Below are 17,033 nucleotides of genomic sequence, written 5' to 3'. Positions count from 1 at the left end.
TTCTCATTAACAGTAAGCAGGGTAGTTTAGCGGTCATGAGAACGCTACTGAAGAAAAATAACTGCTGGGAACAAAGCAATGTGTCCTTGTAAACCACAGACTCGGGAAGTTCCAGCTCCAGTGACACAGGTGGATCACTACAGTGTATAAAAGTGAGGGGATACTGATGTAAGGGACAGTCGGGACTGGAGACACCGGAGATCAAGCTCAGGGCGCCTGAGGTTCCATCCAGCGGGATCATCTCGTGTACACGGTGGACTTGCATGTTTACTCTGGTGCGGTAGAGAAAAGAGAATTTGCTCAAATATTTCATAATGAGGTATTAAAGTTGCTGACTCTCAGAGTTGTTAATTAATAAGACAATGCATTAGTTAGAACCTTCCACCACTAAGTCTCTCTGCTCCTCTACTTTTAAACGTTGACCATTTAGTGGACATTTCATCTAATTTTTCTTCCTCTCAAAATGTTACACGTCATATTTCTCGGCATTAAACTTCACCTGCCTGTTTACGAACCTGTGGATGTCACAATGAAGTCACTGACTCCTCTTCACAATTGCTCAAGCTGCCAATTTTGGCATCATCTAGAGATTTTCACCTTGTGTCCCACATACCAAAAATGGCAAAAAAAATGGCACAGATCCTGGAGAATGGGAAAGATACAAAGATCAACAAAGGGTCACAAAACAGATAGTAAGAGCTACAAAAAGAGAGTACGACAAGAAACTCGCAAGAGATATCAAAACCAATACGAAGCACTTTTATAGTTACATTAGGAAAAGGAGGGTGGTCAGGAGCAGTGTTGGCCCCTTAAAAACTGAAAGTGGAGATATTGTCATTGACAATCGGGAAATGGCGGACATGTTGAATAATTACTTTGCGTCAGTATTTACAGTCGAAAAAGAGGATAGCATGCCGGAAATCGCAAGAAAACTTATATTGAATCGGGGACAGGAACTCGATAAAATTAACATAAGTAAAGCAACAGTAATGAAGAAAATAATAGCACAAAAAAGTGACAAATCCCCAGGAACAGATGGTTTCCATCCCAGGATTTTAAAGGAAGTAAGTGAGCACATTGCAGCTTCCCTAACTATAATCTTTCAAAGTTCTCTGGATTCAGGAACTGTCCCTCTAGATTGGAAAATTACACATGTCACTGCGTTTTTTAAGAAAGGAGGGAGAGGGAAACCGGGGAATTATAGACCAGTTAGCCTAACATCTGTTGTGGGGTAAATGCTGGAACCTATAATTAAGGATAGGGTGACTGAACACCTCGAGAATTTTCAGTACATCAGAGAGAGCCAGCATGGATTTGTGAAAGGTAGATCGTGCTTGACAAACCTGATTGAATTTTTTGAAGAGGTAACTAAAGTAATGGACAGTGATGTTATTTATCTGGACTTCCAGAAGGCATTTGATAAAGTTACACATAAGAGACTGTTAGCTCAGATAGAAGCCCATGGAATCGAGGGAAAAGTACGTGCTTGTTTCGGAAGTTGGCTGAGCGAAAGGCAACAGAGAGTAGGGATAATGGGAAGGTACTCACATTGCCAGGATGTGACTCGTGGAATCCCGCAGGAATCTGTCTTGGGGCTTCAATTATTCACAATATTTATTAATGACTTAGATGAAGGCATAGAAAGTCTCATATCTAAGTTTGCCAATGACACAAAGATTGGTGGCATTGTAAGCAGTGTAGATGAAAACATAAATTTACAAAGGGATATTGATAGATTAGGTGAATGGGCTAAACTGTGGCAAATGGAATTCAATGTAAGCAAATGTGAGGTCATTCACTTTGGATCATAATAGGATAGAACAGGGTACTTTCTAAATGGGAAAAAGTTAAAAACAGTGGATGTCCAATGGGACTTAGGGTTTCAGGTACATAGATCATTGAAGTGTAATGAACAGGTGCAGAAAATAATCAATAAGGCTAATGGAATACTGGCCTTTATATCTAGAGGACGAGAGTACAAGGGGGCAGAAATTATGTTGCAGCTATACAAAACCCTGGTTAGACCGCACCTGGAGTACTATGAGCAGTTATGGGCACCAGGATAGAGAGAAAGTATTTCCGCTGGTGGGGTTTCTAGGAGTAGGGGGCAGATTCTAAGAATTAGAGCCAGACATTTCAGGAGTGAGATTAGAAAACATTTCTACACACAAAGGGTGGTAGAAGTTTGGAACTCTCTTCCGCAAATGCCAATTGATGGTAGCTCAATTGCTGAATTTAAGTCTGAGATTGATAGCTTTTTGGCAACCAAAGGAATTCAGGGATATGGACCAAAGGCGGGTATATGGAGTTGGATCACAGATCAGCCATGATCTTATCAAATGGAGCAGCAGGCTCGAGGGGCTGAATGGCCTACTCCTGTTCCGATATTCATATGTTCCGATGAATGCGTCTGTGTCTGTGTCTGTGAGTGTGTCTCTGAGTATATCTGTGGGTGTGTCTGTGATTGTGTCTGTGTGTGGCTGTCAGTGTGACTATGAGTGTGACTGTGAGTTTGTCTGAGTGTGTTTGTGAGTGTGGCAGTGATTGTGTCTGTGAATGTTGTTGTGTGTGCCTTTGAGTGTGGCTGTGAGTGTGTCTGCCAGTAATGTCTGCGAGTGCGCCCGTGTGCGTGTCCGTGAGTGTGTCTGTGAGTGTGTCTCTTTGTGTGTCTGGCTGTGAGTGCGGCTGTGTGTGTGGCTGTGTTTGTGTCTATGAGTGTGGCTGCGAGTGTGGCTGTGAGTGTGGTCGTGTGTATGTCTGTGAGTGGGTCTGTGAGACTGTCTCTGTGTGTGCGTGTGAGAGTGTGTCTGTTGGTATGTCTGTGTGTGTGTCTGTGAGTATGTCTGTGAGTATGGCTGTGAGTGCGGCTGTGTGTGTGTCTACGAGTGCGTCTGTGAGTGTGGCTGTTTGTGGATGTATGTTTCGTTGTGTGTGGCTGTGAGTTTGACTGTGATTGTCAGTGTGTCTGTGAGTGTGACTGTGTGTGGCTGTGTGTGGTTATGAGTGTGGCTGTGAGTGCGACTGTGACTGTGATTTTGTTTGTTTGTGACTGTGATTGTGTATGTGAGTGTGTTTGTGTGTTTGGCTGTGAGTCTTTCTGTTTGTGACTGTGATTGTCTATGTGAGTGTGTCTGTGAGTGTGTCTGTGTGTTTGTCTGCGAGTGTGTCTATGAGTGTGGCCGTGTGTGGCTGTCTGTGGCTGTAAGTGTGTCTGTTAGTGTGATTGTTATTGTGTCTGTTTGTGACTGTGATTGTTTCTGTGAGTGCTTCTGTGTGTGTCTCTGAGTGTGTCTGTGAGTGTGTCTATGAGTGTATCTTTGGGTGTGTCAGTGATTGTGTCTGAGTATCCCTGTGTGTGTCTGTGAGTGCGTCTGTGATTGTGTCTGTGTGTGGCTGTGAGTTTGACTGTGAGTGTGACTGTGAGTTTGTCTGAGTTTGTCTGTGATTGTGTCTGAGTATCCCTGTGTGTGTCTGTGAGTATGGCAGTAATTGTGTCCGTGAGTGTGGTTTTGTGTGTCTGTGAGTAAGGCTGTGAGTGTTTCTGTGAGTGTGTCTGTGTGGGTGACTGTGAGTGTGTCTCTTTGTGTGTCTGGATGTGAGTGCGGCTGTGTGTGTGGCTGTGAGTGTGGTTGTCAGTGTGTCTGTGAGTGTATCTGTGGGTGTATTTGTGATTCTGTCTGTGTGTGGTTGTGAGTGTGACTGTGAGTGTGTCAGACTGTGAGTGTCACTGTGAGTTTGTCTGAGTGTGTCTGTGATCGTGTCTGAGTATCCCTGTGTGTGTCTGTGGGTGTGGCAGTGATTGTGTCTGTGAGTGTGGTTGTGTGTGTGTCTGTGAGTGTGTCAGTAATTGTGTGCGTGAGTGTGGTTTTATGTGTCTGTGAGTAAGGCTGTGAGTGTGTCTGTGACTGAATCGATGAGTGTGTTCGTGTGTGTGTCTATGAGTGTGTCAGTGATTGCGTCTGTGAATGCGTCTGTGTGTTTCTGAGTGTTTGGCTGTTAGTGTGGCTGAGTGTGTCTGTGAGTGAGGCTGTGAGTGTGGCTGTGAGTGTGGCCATGTGTGTGGCTGTGAGTGTGGCTTTGAGTGTCGCTGTGTGTGTGTCTGTGAGTGTGGCTGAGTGTGTCTGTGAGTGTGGCTGTGAGTGTGTCTGTGAGTGTGGCTGAGTGTGTCTGTGAGTGTGGCTGTGAGTGTGGCTTTGAGTGTCGCTGTGTGTGTGGCTGTGAGTGTGTCTGAGTATGTCTGTGAGTGTGTCTGTGTTTGTGGCTGTGTGTATGGGTGTGATTGTGTCTGTTTAAGGATTCAATGGCAAGTGAACATGCTCCAAACTCACTTGAGGTTTTCTCGTCTTGTGACAGTGATTCGAGTCACACTGTCCGTTCTGATTGGTCTGTGGTATTCAGCGATGGCCCAGTCACCTGAAGGGGAAAGGGAGCGAAGGAAGGGAACAAAAGACTGGGAATTAACAACCGGGAATATATAACGCGAGAATAAACACAAATGGATAAACACCTGGGAATAAACAATTGCGAAATAAAGAACAGGTAAAAAAAAAATCTTGGAATAAACACCGGGAAATAAAAGCCGTGGAATAAACACCCGAGAATTAACACAAGTAATACACATGAGGGAATAAACTGCTGGGAATATACACCCCGGAATAAATAGGAAATTGGTCAGGGAATGGGACATGGAGCGATCACTGGAAAGAAACACAGGAATTGGACAGGGAGAGGTCAAAGGGAATAAACACCTGGAGAGATCTGGAGAGATTGAAGGGAATAAACAACCGGGCAATAGACTGGGATAGATGGATGGGAATAAACACCCAGATATTGGACAGGGTGAGATGGAAGGGAATAAATACCCAGGAAATGGACAGGGAGAGATGAAAGTTAATTAAAAACTGTGAATTGACAGGGAGAGGTTGAAGGGGATATTCACATGGGAATTGGACAGGGGAGTGGTGGAAGTGAATAAACACCCAATAATTGGATAGGGAGAGATGGAAGAGACTAAACACCCGGGGATTGGTCAAGAAGAGATCGCAGGGAACAAACACCAGGAAATTAGACAGGGACAGATTGAAGATATAGTACCCCGGGAATTGGACAGGGAGAGATCGAAGAGGATAAACAACCGGGGATTGGACAGGGAGAGATGGAAGAGGGGAATCACCCTGGAATTGGAGAGGGAGAGGCCAAAAGGAATAAACACCAGGATATTAGACATGGAGAGATCGAAGATAATCAACAGTCGGTGATTGGACAGGGACACATTGAACACAATAATCCCCGGGGAATTGGACAGGGAGTGATCAACGGGAATAAACACCCATGAAGTGATGGAAGAGAATAAACACCCGTAGAATGGACAGGGAGAAATTGAAGGCAATAAGCCCCCGAGAATTTGACATGGTGAGATCAAAGGGTTTAAACACACGGGAACTGGAAAGGGTGAGATGAAATCAGTTAAACACCCAGGAATTGGAGAGTGGGAGAAGGAAGCGAAAAACACCCGATAATTGGACAGGGAAAGATGTAACGGAATAAGCACCCGGGAATTGGACAGGGACAGATTGAAGACAATAATCCCTCGGGATTTGGACGTAGAACGTTGGACGGGAATAAACACCCAGGAAATGTGTAGGGAGAGGTGGAAGAGACTAAACACCCAGGGATTGACAGGGAGAGATCGATGAGGGTAAACACCCGGGAATTGGACAGAAAGAGACCGAAGGGGATAAACAACCGGGGATTGGACAGGGACACATTGAAGACAATAATTCCCCGGGAAGTGGACAGGGAGAGATGGAATTGATTTAAACATCCGTGTATTGGAGAGGGAGAGATTGAAGGGAATAAACAACCAGGAATTGGACAGTTGGAGATGGAAGCCAACGAACAAACAATAATTGGGCAGCGAAAGATGGAAGGGAATAAGCACCCAAGAACTGATAGGGACAGCTCAAAGGGAACAGTCACCCGGGAACTGAAGAAGGAGAGACCGAAGGGAATAAATAGCAAAGGATTGGACAGGGCAATATTGAAGATGATAAACACTCGGCAACTGGGCAGGGATTAATCAAAGGGGGTAAACAGCAAGGAATTGGATAGGGAGAGGTCAAATGGAATAAACAGCTGAGAATCGGACAGGGTGAGATCAAGAACACCCGATAATCGAACAGAGAGAGAAGCAAGGGAATACAAACCCGGGAATTGGACAGTGAGAGATAAAAGGGAATAAACATACGGGAATTGGACAGAGTGAGAACAAAGGGAATAAACACACGGGAATTGGACAGTGAGAGATCAGAGGGAAAAAACATATGGGGATTGGACAGTGGGCGTTCAAACGAAATAAACAAACGGGAATTGGACACTGAGAGATCAAAGGGAATAAACACACGGGAATTGGAAATTGAGAGATCAAAGGGAATAAGCAAACGGGAATTGGACAGTGAGAGATCAGAGGGAATAAACACACCGGAATTGGACAGGGAGAGAACAAAGGGGATAAACTCCCGTGAAATGGAGCGGGAGAGATCAAAGGGAATATACACACGGTAATTGGACAGTGGGAGATCAAAGGGAGTAAACACATGAGAAAGTGACAGTGAGAGATCAAGGGGAATAAACAAACGGGAATTGGACTGGAGAGACATCAAAGGGAATAAAAACACGTGAATTGGACAGGGAGAGATCAAACGGAATAAACACATGGGAATTGGACAGTGAGATATCAAAGGGAATAAACACAAGGCAATTGGAGAGTGATAGATCAAAGGGAATAAACACACGGGAATTGGAAAATGAGAGAACAAAAGGAATAAACAGACGGGAATTGGACAGTGAGAGATCAAAGAGAATAAACACACGGGAATTGGATAGGGAGAGATCAAAGAGAATAAACACACGTGAATTGGAGAGGGAGAGATCAAAGATAATTAACACAGGGGAATTGGACAGTGTGAGATCAAAGGGAATAAACACACGGGAATTGGAAAGGGAGAGATCAAAGGGAATAAACACACAGGAATTGGATAGGGTGAGATCAAAGGGAATGAACACACTGGAATTGGACAGGGAGAGATCAAAGGAAATAAACACACGGGAATTGGACAGTGAGAGATCAAAGGGAATAAAAACACGGAAATTGGACTGTGAGGGATCAAAGGGAATAAATACATGAGAAAGTGACAGTGAGAGATCAAGGGGAATAAACAAACGGGAATTGGACTGGAGAGACATCAAAGGGAATAAAAACACGTGAATTGGACAGGGAGAGATCAAACGGAATAAACACATGGGAATTGGACAGTGAGATATCAAAGGGAATAAACACAAGGCAATTGGAGAGTGATAGATCAAAGGGAATAAACACACGGGAATTGGAAAATGAGAGAACAAAAGGAATAAACAGACGGGAATTGGACAGTGAGAGATCAAAGCGAATAAGCACACGGGAATTGGACAGTGAGAGATCAAAATGAATAAACAAACGGGAATTGGACAGTGAGAGATCAGAGGGAATAAACACACTGAAATTGGACAGCGAGAGATCAAAGGGCTTAAACACACGGGAATTGGACAGTGAGAGATCAAAGGAAATAAGCACACGGGAATTGGACAGTGAGAGATCAAAGGGAATAAACAAACGGGAATTGGACAGTGAGAGATCAGAGAGAATAAGCACACGGGAATTGGACAGTGTGAGATCAAAGGGAATAAACAGACGGGAATTGGAAAGGGAGAGATCAAAGGGAATAAACACACGGGAATTGGACAGTGAGAGATCAGAGTGAATAAACACACGGGAATTGGACAGGGAGAGATCAAAGGGAATAAATACATGGGAAATGGACAGGGGGAGATCAAAGCGAATAAACACACGGGAATTGGACAGTGAGAGATCAAAGGGAATAAACACACGGGAATTGGAGAGGGAGAGATCAAAGAGAATAAACACACGGGAATTGGATAGGGAGAGATCAAAGAGAATAAACACACGTGAATTGGAGAGGGAGAGATCAAAGATAATTAACACAGGGGAATTGGACAGTGTGAGATCAAAGGGAATAAACACACGGGAATTTGAAAGGGAGAGATCAAAGGGAATAAACACACAGGAATTGGATAGGGTGAGAACAAAGGGAATGAACACACTGGAATTGGACAGGGAGAGATCAAAGGAAATAAACACACGGGAATTGGACAGTGAGAGATCAAAGGGAATAAAAACACGGAAATTGGAATGTGAGGGATCAAAGGGAATAAATACATGGGAACTGGACAGTGAGAATACAGAGGGAATAAACACACGGGAATTTAATCGGGAGAGATCAAAGTAAATAAACACACAGGAATTGTAACGGGAGAGATCAAATGGAATAAACAAACGAAAATTGGACAGTGAGAGATAAAACGTTATAAACACACGGGAATTGGACAGAGAGAGATCAATGGGAATAAGCAAATGGCAACTGGACAGTGTGAGTTCAAAGGGAATAAACACACGGTAATTGGAAATGGAGAGATCAAGGGAATAAACACAAGGGAATTGGAAGGGGAGAGATCAAAGGGAATAAACACACGGGAATTGGGCAGTGAGAGATGGAAGGGAATAAAGACACGGGATTTGCACAGTTTTAGATCAAAGGGAATAAACAAACGCGAATTGCACACGGAGATATAAAAGGGAATAAACAAACGGGAATTGGACAGTGAGAGATCAGAGGGAATAAACACACGGGAATTGGACAGTGAGAGGTCAGAGGGAAAAAACACACCCGAATTGGAGAGTGAGAGATGAGACGGATTAAACACACGGGGATTGGACAGTGAGCATTCAAAGGGAATAAACACACGTGAATTGGACGGGTGAGAGATCAAAGGGAATAAACAAACGGGAAGTCGACAGGGAGAGATCAAAGGGAATAAGCAAACGTGAATTGGACAGTGAGAGATCAGAGGGAATAAACACACGGGAATTGGACAGTGAGAGATCAGAGGGAATAAACAAACGGGAATTGGACAGGGAGAGATCAAAGGGAATTAGCAAACGTGAATTGGACAGTGAGCGATCAGAGGGAATAAACACACGAGAATTGGAAAGGGGGAGATCAGACGGAATAAACACACGGGAATTGGACAGTGAGAGATCAAAGGGAATAAACACAAGGGAATTGGACAGTGAGAGATGAAAGGTCATAAACACACGTGAATTGGACAGTGAGAGATCAAAGGGAATAAACACACGGGAATTGGAGAGGGAGAGATCAAAGAGAATAAACACACGGGAATTGGACAGGGAGAGATCAAAGAGAATAAACACACGTGAATTGGAGAGGGCGAGATCAAAGAGAATTAACACACGGGAATTCGACAGTGTGAGATCAAAGGGAATAAACAGACGGGAATTGGAAAGGGAGAGATCAAAGGGAATAAACACACGGGAATTGGATAAGGCGAGATCTGAGGGAATGAACACACGGGAATTGGACAGGTAGAGATCAAAGGAAATAAACACACGGGAATTGGACAGTGAGAGATCAAAGGGAATAAAAATACGGGAATTGGACTGTGAGGGATCAAAGGGAATAAATACATGGGAACTGGACAGTGAGAATACAGAGGGAATAAACACACGGGAATTTAATCGGGAGAGATCAAAGGAAATAAACATACATGAATTGTAATGGGAGAGATCAAATGGAATAAACACACGGAAATTGGACAGTGAGAGATAAAACGGTATAAACACACGGGAATTGGACAGAGAGAGATCAATGGGAATAAGCACACGGTAATTGGAAATGGAGAGATCAAGGGAATAAACACAAGGGAATTGGAAGGGGAGAGATCAAAGGGAATAAACACACGGGAATTGGACAGGGAGAGATGAAAGAGAATACAAACACGGGAATTCGATTGGGAGATATCAAAGGGAATAAACACACGGGAATTGGATAGAGAGTGATCAAAGGGAATAAAGACACGGTAATTAGACATTGAGAGATCAAAGGGAATAAGCACACGGGAATTGGGCAGTGTGAGATGGAAGGGAATAAAGACACGGGATTTGCACAGTTTTAGATCAAGGGGAATAAACAAACGCGAATTGCACACGGAGATATAAAAGGGAATAAACAAACGGGAATTGGACAGTGAGAGATCAAAGGAAAAAAACACACGGGAATTGGACAGTGAGAGATCAAAGGGAATAAACAAACAGGAATTGGACAGTGACCGAAGAAAGGGAATAAACATACTGGAATTGGACAGTGAGAGATCAAAAGGAATAAACACACGGGAATTGGACAGTGAGAGATCAGAGGGATTAAACACACGGGAATTGTACAATGAGAGGTCAGAGGGAAAAAACACACCCGAATTGGAGAGTGAGAGATGAGACGGATTAAACACACGGGGATTGGACAGTGAGCATTCAAAGGGAATAAACACACGTGAATTGGACGGGTGAGAGATCAAAGGGAATAAACATACGGGAATTGGACAGTGAGAGATCATAAGGAATAAACACACGGGAATTGGACAGTGAGAGATCAGAGGGAATAAACGCACGGGAACTGGACAGTTTCCGATCAAAGCGAATAAACATACGGGAATTGGACAGGGAGAGATCAGAAGGAATAAACACACGGGAATTGGACAGTGAGAGATCAGAGGGGACAAACAAACGGGAATTGGACAGGGAGAGATCAAAGGGAGTAAGGAAACGTGAATTGGACAGTGAGCGATCAGAGGGAATAAACACACGGGATTTGGACAGTGAGAGATCAGAGGGAACAAACAAACGGGAATTGGACAGGGAGAGATCAAAGGGAATAAGCAAACGTGAATTGGACAGTGAGCGATCAGAGGGAATAAACACACGGGATTTGGACAGTGAGAGATCAAAGGGAATAAACACAAGGGAATTGGACAGTGAAAGATCAAAGGGAATTAAAACACGGGAATTGGACAGTGGGAGATCAAAAGGAATAAAGACATCAGAATTGGACAGTAAGAGATCAAAGGGAATAAACACACGAGAAATTGACAGTGAGAGATCAAAGAGAATAACCACACGGGAATTGGACAGGGGGAGATCGAAGAGAATAAACACACGGGAATTGGACCGGGGGGGAGATCAAAGGGAATAACCACACGGGAATTGGACAGTGATAGATCAAAGGGAATAAACACACGGGAATTGGACAGGGGGAGATCAAAGGGAATATACACAAGGGAATTGGAGAATGAGAGATCGGAGGGAATAAACAAATGGGAATTGGACAGTGAGAGATCAAAGGGAATAAGCAAACGGGAATTGGACAGTGAGCGATCAGAGGGAATAAACACACGAGAATTGGAAAGGGGGAGATCAGACGGAATAAACACACGGGAATTGGACAGTGAGAGATCAAAGGGAATAAACACAAGGGAATTGGACAGTGAGAGATGAAAGGTCATAAACACACGTGAATTGGACAGTGAGAGATCAAAGGGAATAAACACACGGGAATTGGAGAGGGAGAGATCAAAGAGAATAAACACACGGGAATTGGACAGGGAGAGATCAAAGAGAATAAACACACGTGAATTGGAGAGGGCGAGATCAAAGAGAATTAACACACGGGAATTCGACAGTGTGAGATCAAAGGGAATAAACAGACGGGAATTGGAAAGGGAGAGATCAAAGGGAATAAACACACGGGAATTGGATAAGGCGAGATCTGAGGGAATGAACACACGGGAATTGGACAGGTAGAGATCAAAGGAAATAAACACACGGGAATTGGACAGTGAGAGATCAAAGGGAATAAAAATACGGGAATTGGACTGTGAGGGATCAAAGGGAATAAATACATGGGAACTGGACAGTGAGAATACAGAGGGAATAAACACACGGGAATTTAATCGGGAGAGATCAAAGGAAATAAACATACATGAATTGTAATGGGAGAGATCAAATGGAATAAACACACGGAAATTGGACAGTGAGAGATAAAACGGTATAAACACACGGGAATTGGACAGAGAGAGATCAATGGGAATAAGCACACGGTAATTGGAAATGGAGAGATCAAGGGAATAAACACAAGGGAATTGGAAGGGGAGAGATCAAAGGGAATAAACACACGGGAATTGGACAGGGAGAGATGAAAGAGAATACAAACACGGGAATTCGATTGGGAGATATCAAAGGGAATAAACACACGGGAATTGGATAGAGAGTGATCAAAGGGAATAAAGACACGGTAATTAGACATTGAGAGATCAAAGGGAATAAGCACACGGGAATTGGGCAGTGTGAGATGGAAGGGAATAAAGACACGGGATTTGCACAGTTTTAGATCAAGGGGAATAAACAAACGCGAATTGCACACGGAGATATAAAAGGGAATAAACAAACGGGAATTGGACAGTGAGAGATCAAAGGAAAAAAACACACGGGAATTGGACAGTGAGAGATCAAAGGGAATAAACAAACAGGAATTGGACAGTGACCGAAGAAAGGGAATAAACATACTGGAATTGGACAGTGAGAGATCAAAAGGAATAAACACACGGGAATTGGACAGTGAGAGATCAGAGGGATTAAACACACGGGAATTGTACAATGAGAGGTCAGAGGGAAAAAACACACCCGAATTGGAGAGTGAGAGATGAGACGGATTAAACACACGGGGATTGGACAGTGAGCATTCAAAGGGAATAAACACACGTGAATTGGACGGGTGAGAGATCAAAGGGAATAAACATACGGGAATTGGACAGTGAGAGATCATAAGGAATAAACACACGGGAATTGGACAGTGAGAGATCAGAGGGAATAAACGCACGGGAACTGGACAGTTTCCGATCAAAGCGAATAAACATACGGGAATTGGACAGGGAGAGATCAGAAGGAATAAACACACGGGAATTGGACAGTGAGAGATCAGAGGGGACAAACAAACGGGAATTGGACAGGGAGAGATCAAAGGGAGTAAGGAAACGTGAATTGGACAGTGAGCGATCAGAGGGAATAAACACACGGGATTTGGACAGTGAGAGATCAGAGGGAACAAACAAACGGGAATTGGACAGGGAGAGATCAAAGGGAATAAGCAAACGTGAATTGGACAGTGAGCGATCAGAGGGAATAAACACACGGGATTTGGACAGTGAGAGATCAAAGGGAATAAACACAAGGGAATTGGACAGTGAAAGATCAAAGGGAATTAAAACACGGGAATTGGACAGTGGGAGATCAAAAGGAATAAAGACATCAGAATTGGACAGTAAGAGATCAAAGGGAATAAACACACGAGAAATTGACAGTGAGAGATCAAAGAGAATAACCACACGGGAATTGGACAGGGGGAGATCGAAGAGAATAAACACACGGGAATTGGACCGGGGGGGAGATCAAAGGGAATAACCACACGGGAATTGGACAGTGATAGATCAAAGGGAATAAACACACGGGAATTGGACAGGGGGAGATCAAAGGGAATATACACAAGGGAATTGGAGAATGAGAGATCGGAGGGAATAAACAAATGGGAATTGGACAGTGAGAGATCAAAGGGAATAAGCAAACGGGAATTGGACAGTGAGCGATCAGAGGGAATAAACAGAGAGGATTTGGACAGTGAGAGATCAAAGGGAATAAATACACGGGAAATTGACAGTGAGAGATCAAAGAAAATAAACGCACGCGAAATGGATAGGGAGAGATCAAAGGGAACAAACACACGGGAATTGGACAGGGAGAGATCAAAGAGAATAAACACACGGGAATTGGATAAGGAGAGATCAAAGAGAATAAACACACGGGAATTAGGTAGGGAGCGATCAAAGGGAATAAACACACGGGAATTGGACAGTTGGAGATCAAAGGGAAAAAACACACGGGAATTGGACAGGGAGAGATCAAAGGGAATGAACACACGGGAATTGGACAGGGAGAGATCAAAGGGAATGAGCTCACGGGAATTGGACAGTAAGAGATCAAAGGGAATAAATACACGGGAACTGGAGAGAGAGAGTTCAGAGGGAAGAAACACACGGGAATTTATTAGGGAGAGATCAAAGGAAATAAACAAACAGGAATTTTAATGGGAGAGATCAAATGGAATAAACACACGTAAAATGCACAGTGAGAGATAAAAGGAAATAAACACACAGGAATTGGATGGAGAGACATCAATGGGAATAAGCACACGGGAATTGGACAGTGAGAGATCAGAGAGAATAAGCACACGGCAATTGGACAGTGTGAGATCAACGTGAATAAACACACGGGAATTGGAAAGGGAGAGACAAAAGGGAATAAACACACGGGAATTGGACAGGGAGAGACCAAAGAGAATAAACACAGGGGAATTGGATAGGGAGATATCAAAGGGAATAAACACACGGGAATTGGACAGGGAGAGATCAAAGGAAATAAACACACGCGAATTGGACAGTGAGAGATAAAAGGAAATAAACACACGGGAATTGGACAGTGTGATATCAAAGGGAATAAAGACACTGGATTTGCACAGTGTTAGATCAAAGGGAATAAACAAACGCGAATTGGACAGGGAGATATCAAAGGGAATAAACAAACGGGAATTGGACAGAGAGATCAAAGGGAATAAAGAGAAGGGAATTGGACAGGGGGAGATCAGAAGGAATAAACACTCGGGAATTGGACAGGGAGAGATCAAAGAGAACAAGCAGACGGGAATTGGATCCGGAGAGATCAAATGGAATAAACACACGGGAATTGGACAGGGAGAGATCAAAGAGAATAAACACACGGGAATTGGACGGTGAGAGATCAAAATGAATAAACACACGGCAATTGGACAGTGAGAGATCAGAGGGAATAAACACACGGGAATTGGACAGTGAGACGTCAGAGGGAAGAAACACACCCGAATTGGAGAGTGAGAGATCAGACGGAGTAAACACACGGGGATTGGACAGTAAGCGTTCAAAGGGAATAAACACACGTGAATTGCACAGTGAGAGATCAAAGGGAATAAGCACAAAGGAAATGGACACGGGGAGATAAGAGGGAATAAACACTCGGGAATTGGACAGGGAGGGATCAAAGAGAACAAGCAAACGGGAATTGGATAGGGAGAGATCAAATGGATTATCACACGGGAATTGGACAGGGAGAGATCAAAGAGAATAAACACACGGGAATTGGACAGTGAGCGATGAAAGGGAATAAACAGACGGGAATTGGACAGTGCGAGATCAAAAGGAATAATCACACGGGAATTGGACAGTGAGGGATCAAATCGAATAAGCACACGGGAATTGGACAGTGAGAGATCAAAGTGAATAAACACACGGGAATTGGACAGTGAGAGATCAGAGGGAATAAACACACGTGAATTGGACAGTGAGAGGTCAGAGGGAATAAACACATCCGAATTGGAGAGTGAGAGATCAGACGGAGTAAACACATGGGGATTGGACACTGAGCGTTCAAAGGGAATAAACACACGTGAATTGGACAGTGAGAGATCAAAGGGAATAAACACAAGGGAATTGGACGGGTGGGAGATCAAAGGGAATAAACAAACGGGAATTGAACAGGGAGAGATCAAAGGGAATAAACAAACGGGAATTGAACAGGGAGAGATCAAAGGGAACAAGCAAACGTGAATTGGACATTGAGCGATCAGAGGGAATAAACACACGGGAATTGGACAGTGAGACATCAGAGGGAATAAACACACGTGTATTGGAAAGTGACAGATCAGAGTGAATAAACAAACGGGAATTGGACAGTGAGAAATCAAAGGGAATAAACAAACGGGAATTGAACAGGGTGAGATCAAAGGGAATAAGCAAACGTGAATTCGACAGTGAGCGATCAGAGGGACTAAACACACGGGAATTGGACAGTGATAGATCAGAGGGAATAAACACACGGGAATTGGACATGGAGAGATTAAAGGGAATAAACACATCGGAATTGGACAGTGAGAGTTCAAAGGGAATAAACACACGAGAATTGGACAGTGAGCGATCAGACGGAATAAACACACTGGAATTGGACAGTGAGAGATCAAAGGGAATAAATGCAAGGGAATTGGACAGTGAGAGATCAAAGGGAATAAAAACACGGGAATTGGACAGTGGGAGATCAAAAGGAATAAAGACACCAGAATTGGACAGTGAGAGATCAAAGGGAATAAACACACGAGAAATTGACAGTGAGAGATCAAAGAGAATAAACAAACTGGAAATGGATAGGGAGAGATCAAAGGGAATAAACACACGGGAATTGGACAGGGGGAGATCTAAGGGAATAAGCAAACATGAATTGGACAGTGAGCGATCAGAGGGAATAAACACACGGGATTTGGACAGTGAATAATCATAGGGAATAAACAAACGGGAATTGGACAGTGAGAGATCAAAGGGAATAAACACAAGGGAATTGGACAGTGAAAGATCAAAGGGAATTAAAACACGGGAATTGGACAGTGGGAGATCAAAAGGAATAAAGATATCAGAATTGGACAGTAAGAGATCAAAGGGAATAAACACACGAGGAATTGACAGTGAGAGATCAAAGAGAATAACCACACGGGAATTGGACAGGGGGAGATCGAAGGGAATAACCACACGGGAATTGGACAGTGAGAGATCAAAGAGAATAAACACACGGGAATTGGACAGGGGGAGATCAAAGGGAATAAACACACGGGAATTGGACAGGGGGAGATCAGAGGGAATAAACACACGGGAATTGGATAAGGAGAGATCAAAGAGAATAAACACACGGGAATTAGATAGAGAGACATCAATGGGAATAAACACACAGGAATTGGACAGCTAGAGATCAAAGGGAAAAAACACACGGGAATTGGACAGGGAGAGATCAAAGGGAATAAACACAAGGGAATTAGATAGAGAGACATCAATGGGAATAAGCACGCGGGAATTGGACAGTGAGAGATCAGAGAGAATAAGCACACGGCAATTGGACAGTGTGAGATCAAAGTGAATAAACACACGGGAATTGGACAGGGAGA

The sequence above is a fragment of the Heptranchias perlo genome, chromosome 20, assembly GCF_035084215.1.
Source record: "Heptranchias perlo isolate sHepPer1 chromosome 20, sHepPer1.hap1, whole genome shotgun sequence".
Taxonomy (NCBI): domain Eukaryota; kingdom Metazoa; phylum Chordata; class Chondrichthyes; order Hexanchiformes; family Hexanchidae; genus Heptranchias; species Heptranchias perlo.
The sequence above is the reverse complement of the archived record's forward strand: the minus strand, read 5'-3'. Positions refer to the sequence as shown.